The sequence below is a fragment of the Taudactylus pleione genome, unplaced genomic scaffold, assembly GCF_031769625.1.
Source record: "Taudactylus pleione unplaced genomic scaffold, aTauple2 ptg001086l, whole genome shotgun sequence".
NCBI classification, from domain to species: domain Eukaryota; kingdom Metazoa; phylum Chordata; class Amphibia; order Anura; family Myobatrachidae; genus Taudactylus; species Taudactylus pleione.
The window spans coordinates 1766824-1783074 of record NW_028285487.1 but is presented as its reverse complement, the minus strand read 5'-3'; positions in this window follow the sequence as shown (position 1 = coordinate 1783074).

The window sequence follows — 16251 nt, the reverse complement described above, 5'->3', positions numbered from 1 at the left end:
ATTGTTACATTGCAATTTAGATTTCCCCTCCCAAATCTAAAGGTGCGTACACACTAGATCATTTTTTTAATGATTTTTCCGATTCCGACGCATCTAAAAGACAAATCGTTCAAATCGTCAAGTGTGTACGCACCTTGCCGTGCAGTCCGCGCTCCTGTGGGGTCGTCAGCCGCATCGTCAGGTTGGCCCTACATGCAGGCCAACCTGACGATGCGGCTGGCGAGCCAATGCAACGGGATGCGGCAGGGGCCGACATATCTGGCGGTCGGGCACCAGATCGTCTAGTGTGTACCGGCTGCCCGATATGTCGGCCCGTTGGAGGGGGTCACATCGCTGGGTACACACATTAGCGAGTACCCAGCTTATATCTCTCTGCACATTTTAAATCTGCCCCCACCTGCAGTCCAACATGATTTTTTACCAAGATGCACAGCCACTTGCTCTCTCTTACTCTATTTACAAATCTGAATCAGGGTCGAGTATTGATATTTAGTGGTCAGAAAGGCATAAAATAATATAGCTGTATTGTGACTACATGACGTCACAGAACAAGAGCTGTGAGCTGGAAGATGGTTGCCAGGCATGTCCTAGGGACGCAACACGTGATTTTCTATGTAGAGGGCACCCCGCACACTGGAAAGGGTGCCGCTGGGCAAGCTACTGTTCCTCTCGCTTCATCTTGTGTTGCACACCCCTTGTTAAAGTCCTGTGTGGCAGGTTTACATTGTGTCATGTGATGCAAGAGTGTACAGAGATAGGGGGGGGGGGATACATCAACACTGCAGATCAATTATCTGGGAAATGATTTCCCATTTGGATAAAAATACTATTTAGCCAGAGTCAGCGCCAATGGCTTTGGACTGCGGAGGTGACAGCTTGTGTCTTTATTACTACCATTGGTCGGTAGTAGGCTTGGTGTCTCAAGCCTTAAGCAGAGGCAGTAAATTTGGCACTGCCGTTGTGTACAGGCAACAAACAGAATTAATGTCCGTAGTCTGCAGGTGTTGGATCTAAACTCAAAAACATCTTTTCTTAGGAAGTTACATCACCTGTGGACCAGCTCCAAAAATTCTGATAATAGGATTTAAGCTTCTGTGGAAATGGTCAATTACATGTATAATCAATCATGCCAACATTAAATGAATTCACATTACGTGTTGCTGTACTCTCATACAGTGTCTGGGACACTATAGCCTATAAATGAAGTGCAATGAAGCATGTAGAAGGGAGAATAAGACCAGCAGCATAAAACTGTGGATAATGTGGTTTATAAAACCTGACACATGATACAGAGCAGCTGGCGTGTGAGAGCTGCGTATGGTTACTGATAAAAGGGTCTAACATGTAAATATATGGTCACTTTTTACTATATATATCGCATCACTTCGATAGCTGTGTTTAGTTTAAATTCATGTATACTTACCTTACCTGCAATGCTATCCATTAACCAGGGCTCCAGCAATGCTGTCTTCTCCTGCGGCCCCCTGGATTCGGCAAGGCTCTCCCTTCTACACATGCGCCGGCCACCAGGTCATCTCACGTTAGTGCTGCGGCGTGTGTGGGGCGGTGAGAAGTTAAGAGGTGGTGACCCGGTATATGCATATGATAGTGTCTAAATCCCCTATATGGAGAGGACAATGACGTCATCAGCCAGTGTCCAGCATCATTCCCTACCATCCAAGTGGGCATAGAGGGTGAATATAACATTGTGGTGAGCGTAGCGGGAATGCAATCGGGAAACCGGCAGCCGGCTTCCCGACTGTCATATCCCGGCGAGGGTGAAATGCCGGGCGTCTAGATGTAGACGCCTGACATTTCCCCGATGCCGGGAGACCGGCGCCCGGCATCCCGATCGAAGGGATGCCGGGTGCCGCGAGTGGACAGCAGCGGGGGGGAAGAGTTAGGTTTAGGGCACCCGGGCGGGACTTAGGGTTAGGCAACCCCCCGGGAGGGTTAGGGTTAGGCACCCCCCCAGGGGACTTAGGTTTAGGCAGCGGGGAAGGGGGGGGTTAGGGTTAGACACTTAGAGGGGGGATTAGGGTTAGGCACTGGGGGGGGAGGTTAGGGTTAGGCACCCCTAAGGAGGGTTAGGGTTAGGGGGTTAGGTTAGTACAGTGTTAGCTAACCTTGACACTCCAGCTGTTGTGGAACTATATATCCCAGCATGCCCTGCCACAGTTTTAGCATGCCCTAATAGCAAAACTGTAGCAGTGCATGCTGTGTTATGTAGTTCCATAACAGCTGGAGTGTCAAGGTTAGCCAACACTGGGTTAGTATATATTTACCTTAGTGACGATCGGAATTTCCAGCGCTGTCGGGCTTCCGCTGCTGGGTTCTGCTCATCTGTCGGCCATGCGGCCGGCTGTATTTCATACCGATTCCGCGTCTTTAAGTGGGGACAACTTACTTCTTTATCTGGCCTTCATGGGCATGAACTGCACTTCCGCCTCACTCGCGTCACTTCCAGGTCCCTAGCATGAAGGGGAAACAAGCTCTACCATATGCATACAGTAGGTCAGGCCAACTTACTAAGATATAGTGGCGGCTGGTGTGGGGCAGAATGAGGGGGCAGTGGGCAGTTAAGAGGTGGTGTCCTGGCTTATGCAAATGTCAATTCACCTTACTAATGGTGGCTGGGGTATGGGCAAAGCGAGGGGGCACTGGGGCACTGGGCTGTAAGGAGGAGGTGACCTGGCATTCGTATATGTCGGGTCAACTTACTACAGCAGCGACAGGAGTTTGGGCAGAGCACGGGGACACTGGGGGAGTGGGCATGTTGGTGGAGGTGACCCAGCATATGCATATGCTCAACGACAGCAGCTTCCCTGGACCTTCCGCAGCCTGGGCTGGGGAGAGAGGCTGCTGCCGCTGACAGATAAGAAGGGGAAGGGGGGTGGCGGACCCAGGCCCCCCCGGCCCGAGTAATTAGTACCCACTCCTCCGCCTCTCGGTACTCCTGGATGGAGCGGAGTTCGAACTGATCAGTAGCGGTTCTGTTTTGGCCAGATTTGACATTTGTACTTGTTAGGAGTTATGACTGTATGAATAGCGCAGTTGATGGAAAGGGCCACATTCTAGCAGCATAGTGCCCAGATATCACCATGAAAATGTTGGTAAATATGAATTCTTAAAAAAATCTCAAAACACTGCAAATTCTTATGTGTATTTATATAACTGTGGGAAGTTAGCGCCATAGTCATCAGTGCTACATATACCAAAAAAGTTCTGTTCTATCATCTTTTAAGCCTGAAAATGCTGCCAATAAACCTGCAATGTTTTTTTTTTTTTTTCCAGAGCTTGCTGGGAATGTTGCAATGGGACAGGGTGATGCGCCGAGCGTTGTCGTGGCCTTGAACATGAACATCACTATTCCCACGATCACTCCTTGGACCTCAGACCAGGTTAACGCTGGGTGGTTCATCATTGTGGTGATTGGATTTTTCGCCTTCATTATCATCTCCTCCTTGGTAGTCAACCAGCTGAACGCTGAACCCGAGGAACCAGACACCATAAGTGAATATCTGACGCAGTCCAAGGTGATAAATGACACCGCCGCCTACTTTCAGAAGAACCCACTTGGTAATGAGAACCTGGCTTACTACGATTTATTCCCAAACGTTCATGATAGGAAGCATAATAAGGGATTTGGGAATAGGTCGGAAGAGACACAAAAAGATCACAAGAAATTAACCGCTGATCAGGACACAGTTATATGTGTTACTACAGTATCCTAGTCACATTATAGCACTGTCACAGTCCTGCGCTGTACTCAATATACTGTATCTGAGCAATATGTACTGTACATTCAGCCGTGAGAGAAGAGTCTGGAACAATTGTGCAGAAAATGTTCTTTACAAAACCATAGGAATTAGGGATTGAGGGGGAGATTCATCAAGCAGTGGAAAGGATGGAGACGTGGACGAGTGAAGAGAAGTTGCCAATAGCAACCAATCAGCAGCTACCTATCTTTTTATAGAATGTGCTTGATAAATGCTACACCAAAACTGGTTGGTTGCTATGGGCCTGCCCTCTTTAGAAGATTGCAATTCAAACTCAGGAGGAGATGTATCCAGATGCCTTGACTCCATTACAGCGGCTGGCCCCCAGACTACAGCCTCAGACATTCTCCATGTAATCCACCAATTGGAAAAGACAGTTCAACTTAGACACTTGGGGGTCTATTTACTAAGCAGTGTTAGGAGACAGAGTGAAAAGTGATAAGGTGCCAGCCAATCAGCTCCCAACTGTCATCTCACAGGCTGTGTTTGAAAAATGACAGTTGGGAGCTAATTGGCTGGCACCTTATCACTTTCTTATCACTTTTTACTCTGCCTCCTAACACTGCTTATTAAATAGACCCCCTTGGATGTAAAAGGTTTGCAGCCTCGGAGCAGGAGACATGCCAGACACACAGTAGATAATTAATCACGTATATTACATGCCTGTTTCAGCCATACTTTTATGGCTATGTAGTAAATGTTCTTGCTTATACACACTGGAGGTAGAACGATCTCTGGGAAGGATGGCATCGGGTTGTTTAGGCCAGAGGTTCACCAAACACCATCCTCAAGGTTCCCCAACAGTTCAGGTTTTAGAGATATACATGGCTGAGCAAATTGACTGAGGTACTAATTAATTCACCTGTGCTCAACCATGGATATCTCTAAAACCTGGACTGTTGGGGAGCTTTGATGACCGCGTTTGGGAACCTCTGGTTTAGGCGATTGCACAACTTGCTCTTTCAAATAAATACTTACACCATGTTGCTACTGGTGTTAGGTGCATTTCATATGTGCAAAAGTTCATTCTGATGCACAGCCCTTTAAAAACAAACATAATGCCACATTTTGACACATTCCACGGCGACGCCGGGGCTTCAGTAATACAATTTTCAGTGCCCCACCCACTGCCGAAGTCCCTCTATCCGGGGGCGTCACAAAGGAAAGCTGATATTGGGAGAGCTGTCATTTGCGATTTTATAAGTACATACAGCGATAATCAACAGCAATATGTACCCGAGACAGGATGTACCGCAACGTGGAATCGATGCTTAGTACATGCAGCCCAGAATCAGACCCTATATCTAGATAGATGGAATAGGGTGTGTTACTGCACCTTATGTGTCATGTAGAGGGGAAGCTCCTCTTGTTCAGTGTGATGCAAGAACTATACAAGATCCGTGCTGATGTCCTTGTTTTTTGGAAATAAATAAATAAATAATAAATAATAATATATTTAACACTCATAGCCTAGGCTAGTATTGGACAAAACCAAGGGTCCAAAAAGTGTGTAGTCCTCACATATTTCCAGCTACCACCAGTGCTGGTGGGGTCCCAGCATGCTAGGGCTGGTTGGTGCTATGGCAGTGTGGGGCCCCAGTATAATAGCACCAACCAGCCCTATTACGGGTCTGTATACCCCAGAGGGGATCACACCTGAAAAATTAAATGCAGGCCCACCTCCCCAGGACGTCAGCCCCATGCTCATAGCACGACAGCGAAGCCCACATTATAATTTCCTGTGGTGCACTAAAGAATCCCAGTTTGCCCAGTTCACGTTTAAGTGGAACCACAAGTGCCAGCATGTCATTACAACTGGGACCCAATGAGACCTGTAATAAGCTATTCAGAATTGATAGAAAAAAATGTAACCCTTGTTCTCCAGTTCACTGCTTACCTACGGACAGGGGGTCAGGGGTTTCCTCTCTGATCCCTAATTCTTGTTCTCCGAACAGGGGGCACGGGGGGGGAGGGAAAGCCCTCTCTGGTCCATGTTGGCACTTTATAAAGGTAACAAAAAAAAACTCATGAGATGACAACTTGCTCCTTACAGGTCCCCGTGGCAAACGAGAGTCAGACCATGGACAATCAATGCCCACTGTATTACACTGAAGTAATAAGGTGCATAGCGTATCTTCTGCTATTAGTGTAAATTACTAATTAGATACCTGTGGTATATAGTACAAATTGCATATTTGTTATGTATACAATCTATGTGCCTACATTTTGGCGTAAATTGCATCCTCGAGCCCCTATTCACACTTTATTGTTATCCTTTATTTATATAGCACCACAAGTGTTCCGCAGCATCTTACAAAGTACACAGACAAATAAGCATACTTGCCTACTTTTGAAAAAGCATTTCAGGGAGATTATGAAAGCAGCACCTATGAGCGCAGCGGTATAGTGGGCGTGTCCTGCTACATCTGAGAGGCGTGTCATAAAATTTACTTACATCCAAATGTAACCGAGCCCCAAAGCAGTTACTAAATATATTTGTTGATGAAAATACACTGATACTTTTCAGATAATGCATGTAGCCATAGGCAAGGGCGGATTGGGATGGAAAATCAGCCTGGGAAATTTCTGAAAGCAGCCCTTATGGGGGCGGGTCTGTTGAGGGGGACTGTGGAGGAGGGCAGGATACTCCTTCCTCTTAGGGCCTGGAGGGACTTTTGTAAGCCACTGACTGGAGCAGGGTCAGCAACAGAAATCTTGGTGAATGATGCACTCTTTTTGGGGACCCCCATCCCTTTGAACTAGGTACAGGCCAGTCAGTTTGGAAGTCTTTTTTCTTACCTATATTGTAATTTCCCTGCAACGGGGAAACGCTGAAGAATTTGAGCCTCTCTGCGCAGCGTCTTCAGCCGGTATTCACTATTCATGTAGATCACACTGTCTGGAAGATGCCTGTTTATGTAGAAATGTAACCAATGTCATTATCATAACCAGATAATATATAGTAACAGAAGTTTTTGTGCAGGGAAAATATGAATTTCCCTGATCAAACATTTGGTGTCTTTCCAGGCCCCAGTGTTACTCCAGACCCCCTTATGTCTCTCCATCCTCAGGCCCCATGTGATTCTCCAGGCTCTCTGTGTCTCTCCATCTCCAGGCCTTCATGTCTCTCTCTGGGATCCCATATGTCTCTCAGGACCCCCAGTGCCTCTCCATACCCAGGCCCACCTGTAGCTCTCAGCCCCATTCCCCCAGCCCCAGTGTGTCTCAACACCATTCCCCAATCACAGTGTGTCTCAGCCCCAGTGTGTGCCTCAGCCGCAGTGTCAGCCTCATTTCCCACAGCCCCTATGTGTGTGTCACAGCCCCATTCCCCCCAGCCCCAAAATGTGTGTCAGCCCCAATGTCAGCCTCATTTCCCCCAGCCCCAGTTTGTCAGCCCCAGTGTGTCTCAGTCTTATTCCCCCCAGCCCATGTATGTTTCAGCAGCCCCTGTGTGACCCAGCCCATGTGTGTCACTCTCATTCCCAACAGCCTCCCCCATTCCCCTCGTGCAGCCGCCGCCACTACTTACAATTCCGTCCTCTGTCTGGCCACCGCCTGTCTCGGTCGCGCAGCGTCACTGTGCAGGGCTGCTGCCTGGAGGTGGGGAGCTGGGCCGCAGAGGGGTTGAACAGAGGCGGAGCCATCAGTGGTGACTGACAGGCTCCGCAAAGGCATGTGGGAGGTGCTGCTGCGGCTGCGCAGCAGCTCCCCCGTCAGCCTTTTTTTTCCCCCTATCAGCACAACAGCGCATGTGCTGCAGTGCAGAAGTAAAGAGCTGCCCGATCGGAGCTGAGCACTGATCGCGGCAGCGGTGGGTGGGCAAGTGCTGGCTGAACGCCGGCCACTGAGGTGACTGGCCCAGCGGGAACCAGCCCGGTTTCCCGGCGGCCCAATCCGTCCCTGGCCATAGGGATCATTGTGCCTTAAACCCAATGTAGAGAATACTAATGATCCCATTTGAATGTATATATCTCTATTTTTGTCTTTTATGTAACAGCTACATAATGGGGGTAAGGCACAATCAGGGAGGTTGCTACACTCTTCAGGGAGTCAGGGAGATTGCTACTATTACAGGGAGTCTCTCTGACAATCAGGGAGAGTTGGCAAGTATGCAAATAAGTGAACAAGAAACCAGTGACTAAAGGCCCCCATACATCTGCAATCGATTGAAAAAGGGAAAGATTTTTATACACAATCGATTGCAAATTGCACGATTGCTGCAATCAATCTCTGATGTATGGGGGCCTTTACAGTTTATTACAATGCAGGACAAGGACATGGTTTATACACATTGCTTCATTAGCGATTAAAACACTCACAATAAGCAGCAGGGAGTCAGCAGTGAAGTGTTAGGTGCCCTTGTGGGGAGTAAGGAGTAGAAGAAAGTATAAGGAGAAGTACATGAGGGAAGAGAATTTACATTTCATAGAATTTACAGTCTGTGAATAGACCTGGGACAACTATGGAGAACTCAGCTGTTTGATGTGCTGGGGTAGGACTGGGAACATGAAAGGACACAGGGCCTGATTCAGCACGAATCGCTATTCTGCTTATACGTAAGCAGCGCAGTTGCTAATATCTGCGGGTATATGTAAATGTTTGCATTGTAATCGCAGCCTGACATAAGGACGCCCACTTCCCCTTACACAGCAAAACAATCGGTAACATCGGACCCATACGCACAGTTAAGGCAGGTCAGACCTCACTCAGGAACACACAATGAGGCCTCAGGCTGCGTATGGTATCGCAGGGGCAGGTATCGCCCCTGCAATGCCCTCCCAACGCACTGGCACACCTGCTTTCGCCCGACCACTCTCCCATCACCACCCACAAACGGCACTTCCTGTCAATCACTCTGCCATGGGTCTGCGTAGCCTCTGTGATCGCAGTCCCGATCGCAGTGGCTTATTCGCGCATGCACACTGCGCTGCATATGCATGCGCAGTACACAATTATCGGCCGATTGTGTGCGTGTAAACAACTGCGTTCCTTGCTTGATCAGGCCCATATTCCGGAGGCAACATTTCACAACCACATGCAAAGCAAGATGAATATATCCTGGATCAGTTTCGAGAATTTTACTTGACTACAGCAGTGTACTGTACCTTGCATTTACTGTTAATAGGCAGTGTCTGCCACCTTGTGGCCAGAGTAGGGAATCCACTTCTCTGCATACAGGTAACAAAACTAATACTTTAACATTGACACAGGACCTGCTACATTTCCAGCTATAACATAACTAAAGAAAGTGAAATCTGCCATTTAGTGGTATAAACCAGTCTTGGGACATATCTGCAGTCAAAACAGAAAAATCGGGTAAACATTATACCAGTATCTTAAACAATATCAGGAACTGTGTTCCTCGCTGAATCAGGCCCTATGTTAGGTGGATGCACAGTGGGCCTGATTCAGACCCGCTCGCAAGCAGGTCGATGGTGGGGCATTGCGCACTCGCGGCTCGCGCAATGCACGTGCGCAAGCCCCGGAGCAAGAGAACAAACGGGGCTGCTGTCGATGTTGATCGACAGCTCGCCCCATTTTGTAGGCGAGGTGGGGGATGGCTGGACAAACGGAGGCATTCCTGAAGGAACGCCTGCCATTTGTGGGTGGCTCTACTGACATCACGAGTGATGTCAGTAGTGAGCTTCCGGTTCTATTAGAGCCGGAAGCTCACTGGGGCTTGCAGCAGATGAGACCCTACCACAAGGGCCTCATCGCAAGCCCGATGGTCAGCACAGTTCCAATGAAGTGTAAGCTCTTGTGACCGCACTCATAAAATAGCTATAAACATTGCAGGTGTATACGGAGACAATGAAGTGCAAGCTCTTGCAGCAACTGCATTAAACAACTTTGGGTCTTGCAGGGATACACAGTTTCAGTGAAGTGTAAGCTCTTGTGACAGCGCTGTTACCTTATGTGATTAAGGAAATTAATTATATAAGTAAAATAAAATATACTTGAACATTAGGATTAAAATAATATGAGGACTAGAGATATTGCCTGAATTAAAATACCATTAATGATTGAATGTGGTTTACACCATAGTGAATAGTATATATATTTCGTAGCAAGGAGTTCATGTGTGTTTGTATGTATATATGTGTCAAATAGGGAATTACTGTACATCAAATCTAGCACTGTTGTTAGGACGGTTTGAACAAGTTTTCCTGTTTATGTCATAAATAATGGAATGGGCACTGGTATGCACAGGTGTGTAATCATGAAACCAGTTCATCCATTGTCCAGGCTTAATATCAAGAGGTCACATCTATTGATGCTATCACCTTAGGCAAAACAGCTCTGTTCGCACATCAAATAATCAAAGTTAAATCTTTTGATGAATAAACAAATACCACATTTTATGACACCATGGTTGTTTGAGCAGAAATATCCAACCAGGGCCATGATTTACAACCCCTTGGAGTTTCACTGGCTAACCTGTAATTATCTGCCACATTGGACAGAATGGGACATGGCAAAATTGCATGTAAAGATTTTGGGATAAAGACAGCACTGGAAGTACAGCTTAGTTAGTTGAAGGAGGACAGGGAAAGGACAGAGGAGAACAGAGAGGTCAGCACAATGTAACACAGAGTCCAGAAGAACATAAAGTTTGTGCAGGAGGAAGTACGGTAACTAATAATACTTGCAAGTATATAATCTATGTTGTTATTAATTGTCTAAGGGCCTGATTCAGAGCCGCTCGTAAGCGGCCGCTCGTTCATTCCGAGCGATGTTTGCACAACTGCGCATGAGTACGGATCGTAATACGCATGCGTGAACCAGTCAGTGCGGCCGAAAATCGTGTGTCCGCTAAATAGCGAATGCCTGCTATTTTGAGTGACAGGAGGAGGCGTATGTGGGTGGTAACAGGGGAAGGTGCTTGAAAACGGGGAGTGGAGATCCGAATGCAGGCGTGCTTAAAGGTCAAAACGGGCGTTTTATGGGTGTGCATAATTAATTACAGCAGCGTCATTGACCACATCACTGGGTTATTTTATAGTCAGAACTCCTCGCAAGATTGCGGTAGGAAAAACCAACCACAAGAATAGCGAGCAGTTCAGACACTGGTCGATGTACTCGATTAATCTAATAAATAGCGGACATGACGTAGGATGCGAGCGGCCAGGGGGCGTAGTTTTCCAAAAAACGACCGCATGTTTTGTTCGCTCGTTCAGACCTAGAGGCGTGAATAGACTGCAAAGAGCGAACGGTTCATTTGAATAGCCACCCCTTTTTTCTGAACGAGCGAGCGCAAATAGCGTCCGGCTCTGAATGAGGTCCTAAGTTTGTTAATTGTTTATTAAGTTTTATGTCTTAGGAAGCATAATTATACTAGTATATATGTCACTACTGTGTATATCTCATTCTGTATAATTTGAATTGCCTGTAAATAAATATCAGAAATCAGAGCTTGAACTTCACGTCTGAACTCACTGGAATCTTAATATCATTAATTCATACGCATGCATGTATTTGCAAATATATATATAACGTATGTTAATTGAACTTTATCTATATTTATAATATCTTTATAAATATAGTAAAGAAATAATATTATTGGAGTCTCATCTTCAATGATTGGCACCCATGGTATAAACTGTACCATATAGAAACGATTCCTCTTCAATAGCGCACAGTAAATAACCATAAACATTGCAGTTTTATACAGATTCAATGAAGTGCAAGCTCTTGTGAAAATATGAATTAAACAACTTTAGGCCTTGTGGGAATACACAGTGTCAGTGAAGTGTAAGCTCTTGTGACAGATAAGCAACGATAGATATCTAACAAGTGGGACTTCAATCTAAGGACAGCAAAACTCCATTAACTATTTAACTGACTAAGGGGTCTATTTACTAAGCAGTGTTAAGAGTCAAAGTGAAAAGTGATAAGGTGCCAGCCAATCAACTCCCAACTGTCATTTTTCAAACACAGCCTGTGAGATGACAGTTGGGAGCTGATTGGTTGGCACCTTATCACTTTTCACTCTGTCTCCTAAGACAGCTTAGTAAATAGACCCCTAATTAATAAATATCAGAGAAGGGTTTCCATGCAGAATGTCAGGTATGTATAAACTAAGCTCCAAGGCCAAGTGAAGTAGGTGACAACAAAACAGGTGATACATGCCCCTTGTTGCCCAAGATACAAAGGAACACCCTAGATTACAAACAGATAGGCACCTTGAGGGCAAAGAGGTTGATAAGGTGAAGGGTGGGTAAGAGAAGGGTAACTGTAACTCTATATGCTAGACCAACACAAAGGGGCATAGAGTGACCAGGTCTCTCACCACCTGTAGGGGCTCTACTGCCCACCGCCCGACTCCTGGTCTCTGGAACCGTAGACACGGGATGCAGATCACCGCACCAGGCTGCAAGAACAACTCTGCTCTTTACCGACAGCCGGCAACTGACCACAAGTGATGCAGGTGGCTCCTCTGCAGGTCTTCAACCCTGGTTTCTAGCAACAACACTCGGCAGTCCCTTGTCACGTCTCCAGTACTGTGTTCCTCCTCAGTACAAGTGCCAGGGCTCTGGTCTTCTTCCTCCCCTGGGGTCATTCAGCTGGGTTCCTATCTCTCAATACCTGTGGTGTCCCTCCAGTCTTTTTGCAGGTGGATCCATCTCTCTGCAGTCCTCCTGTCGGTAGGTGCAGGCTCCTCGCTTCCTCCAGTGGGTCTTCTCCACTGCACAGTCAGCAGTCCCAGGGGTCTTCCTTCTCCCTCACCGCGGGGTCTATCCATTATGGCAGTAGCATAAACACTCCAGTAGCTGGGGTCCGGACAGGGTGAACTCCGGTCTCCACCGTGAGACCTTCCATTTACTGCCTGCAGCTTCCGGGCTCTCCAGCAGGCATCCTGAGCCAGGGATCTTGAGCCAGCCATCACAGCTGGGATACTCCACCGGCCCTGTCTTGCACTCCGGGTGGCTACATCGCTGGCCTGCTGCACAAGTAAATTCCCATCTCTGTCTGAGCACCTTCTCCTTAGGGCTGCCTTCCTTTATTTTCTCCTGCTGGTCATCCCCACCCCTGCTCTTCCATTCTCTCTCTTCACTGGATCAGAGACCCCAGCAGAGGAAAAGTGATAGAATTTTCACTCCCTGCCATAACACTGAGCGGTGCGTGCGTGCGCGCATGCTCACGTCAGGTGAACGTTATGTCATGTGCATGCCCGCGGTCACATGCATGCGCACAGGCACTGCTGGTCAGATTTTTTTTCGTAAGCTCGCTGGTGGCAAACCAGCCCTAGAAGGGATAAGGGAAAATAAAAACACAGGTAAATCTTAGGCTTGATTCTCTGCACTCTAAAGGTGCCCACACACATACCGATGTCCTCACGATACAATTTTATGGCCAATTTCCTCAAGAACTTTCATGGGAGCTTCCTTGCCGTCGTGATCACGATTTGGAGTTAAAAATGTCCAATCTGACTAAAGATCTATCTTGCAGCCAATGCATTGTATCCCAGATTGGCTAATCTGCCCTACTGCACAGCAGATCAGAAGATGCGATATACGACGAGCGGGGACGCGCATCGGCATCGTGCTCGTGAGTATAAACTCACGATTTGTACTTTTTTTACCCGATTCGTCGTCACGATTCGTCGAAATCGGCCAAATCGTGTAAAATGTCGCTATGTGTGTGGGCACCTTAAGGGCCTGATTCAGAGTTGGGAATAGAGAGAGAGATAGCACTTAAGTGTGTACCTGGACAATACATGTTGCAATGCAAGGGGTGTAAATACATAATTTTTTTTTGCATGTAGGGTAAATACTGGCTGCGTTTACATGTAGCCCACAAATACTGCACAGCTTTATTATTACTCTCCAATTTAGATGTCAGTTTGGACACCTCCCTCCCAAATCTAAATCTCTCTGCATATTTTAAATCTGCCCCACCTGCAGTGCAGCATGGTTTCACCAAGATGATCAGTTGAGAGAGATATCTTACTCTATTCCCAACTCTGAATCAGGCCCTAAATCTGTGTTAGATGACAAGGGGGCCTATTCATCAACACTAAAATAAAGTTTTTAAGGACATTTTAATTAATTAACGTTATTTTAGTATTCATGAACACACTTAGCAAGGAGATATCAGTGATATCTCCTGTGCTAAGTCCCCCTGCGTTAATTTCCACACTCCCCATACATTAGTACATTAGTATGAGGATATGGAAATTATGGTATTCATCAAATTCCGAAAATGATGTATTTTCAGAAATTGATGGAGGTACTATCCGCCACTGTGAGGTGACAAATAGCAGGTGAGACTTACCTGCCTCCAGCTGGACAGGTCCCCCGCAGCTCCCTCCGGCGCTCTAGTCTGTCCTCTGGCTCCGGCGTCTGCTCGGACACTGTTTTCTCCCAGCAGAACACAATAAAGTTTAGAAAACTTAAACGTTTTTTTTTTTTTTTTCTAAACTGTTCTCTGTGCTACTGGGAGACCACATGTCAGACCAGCAGGATGGAGCCGGAGGCTGCTGCGCACCAGGTAAGTGCGGGGATGGGGGGAGGTGAGCGTAGGGAGGAAGGGGGATTGGGGGGGTACACAAAATGACCGCAGTTGTAAGTAGTGCTGCGCATGCGCTGGGTTTACGAATGTAATGGTGCATGTGCAGCACTGATTACAGCTGCGGTAAGATAGTGTAGGGAGGGAAAACTATCTATCTCCCGAAAAGCTGTCATTGCAAAAATGTCAGCTCTTCGGAATAGATAGCTATGGGGAGGAGGAATGATGAATTCCTCCGGTAATTAGGTAGAACACCATGCGAGTTCTACACCTAATTACCTCCATTGAATTTTAAGGTATGATGAATAGGCCCCTAGGACACAAGTGATTTCCAAGCAAGAACAAGTTTATTGAATGTTAACAGATATCTTTTGGAAACTGCTTAATCAATAGATCAAAACTGGAAAGAAATAAAGAAAATGGAAATGGCATTGGTTGCGGATTTTCGGAACAATGCTGGCTGGTAGTCTAATTCTGGTCTTTATTGGTGACTGCTTGAGGCTTCTTCGGGGATTTTGCTGCGCCTTGAGGGATAATGGGGTCTATTTACTAAGCAGTGTTAGGAGATAGAGTGAAAAGTGATAAGGTGCCAGCCAATCAGCTCCCAACTGTCATCTCACAGTTTGTGTTTGAAAAATGACAGTTGGAAGCTGATTGGCTGGCACCTTATCACTTTCTTATCACTTTTCACTCAGCCTCCTAACACTGCTTAGTAAGTAGACCCCAATATGAGAAAAAAAACTATTAATACCTAAACATAGACTATCCAGAGGAAACAACAACTTTAGCCAAAGGAGAAAGGATGGGTAGGATGGGAGCTGTTGCTAGGTGGCAATCCTGTTCCCTAAAACAAATCCAGTTTGCAGGTCATAGATTCCTGCAAACTAGTGTTTTGCCACCTAGCAAGAGCAGGTGGGCAGACTACCACATATCTGGTGGTTGCTCTGAGAAACTCGATCTTCTGTAGATTGGTTGGTCTCCAATAGTGCTTAGCGAATGTACGAGCTGAGGACCATCTCGGTGCTAGCATTATTGATTGTAATGGGATGCCTTTAGCTGCCGCTTTTGTGGCTGCCGCTCCCCGTAAGGAGTGACTTTTTAATTGGTTTGTATCTACACCCGCCTCCCTCATGGATGCTACAATCCATCCTCTGATAGTGGAGGATCTTGTGGGTGAAAGGGTTTTCTACATGTAATGAAGAGTTGCGTAATACTGTCTCTCATGGGGGCAGTCAGGGCAAGATAAGAGGACAGACACAAAGCTACACAAAGGTTAGGTTCTGAAGATAGTCGTAGATAACATCGAATTCAACTATGGGATTATTAAATTATGAGGTTTTGGTGTGACCTTTTAGGATAATGTGGTACTCTGCAGGAGTCTGTGCCAACCAGGGATCTGAGATGTGTATCAGGGTTAGTTCCGCTCCTCTGGGTACTATGGCTAGAGCTAACAAAGATGCTAATTTACGGGATAAAATTAAAATGTTGGGAGTCTTTTTCCCAGGATGCCAGGAAGGAGAGGAAAGGCTCAATGTCCCAAGTATGTGAATATTTTCAACTATGGGCCTAGAAAGGTAGGTATACCTATATTCCATTCACCGGATGATGATTCTCGAGGGGTATCATGGGATTCTTGCAAGAAGCCTCCTCTCTGGGCTCTCCTTGTGCCTTGAAAGTCTAGGGTCGGACCTAATAAACATAGGTATAGTTTGTTGCTCGTTAAGTTTGGAATCATAATAGCTAAAGCGGAACCATATGATTTAATGGCAGCTGATGCCAAGCCTGACTCATACTTAGAGGCCAGATAATGTAAAGCTAAATGGAGTAGTGAAGACTGGTGAGAGGGGTTTGTTTTGGATTGCCAAAGGTTATATTCTTTTATGATTGTACAATAGCTAGCCCTTGTCCGGGGCCTTAAGAAGGCATTTATTAGGGCTTCTGTGGATGATGCTAGAGGTAC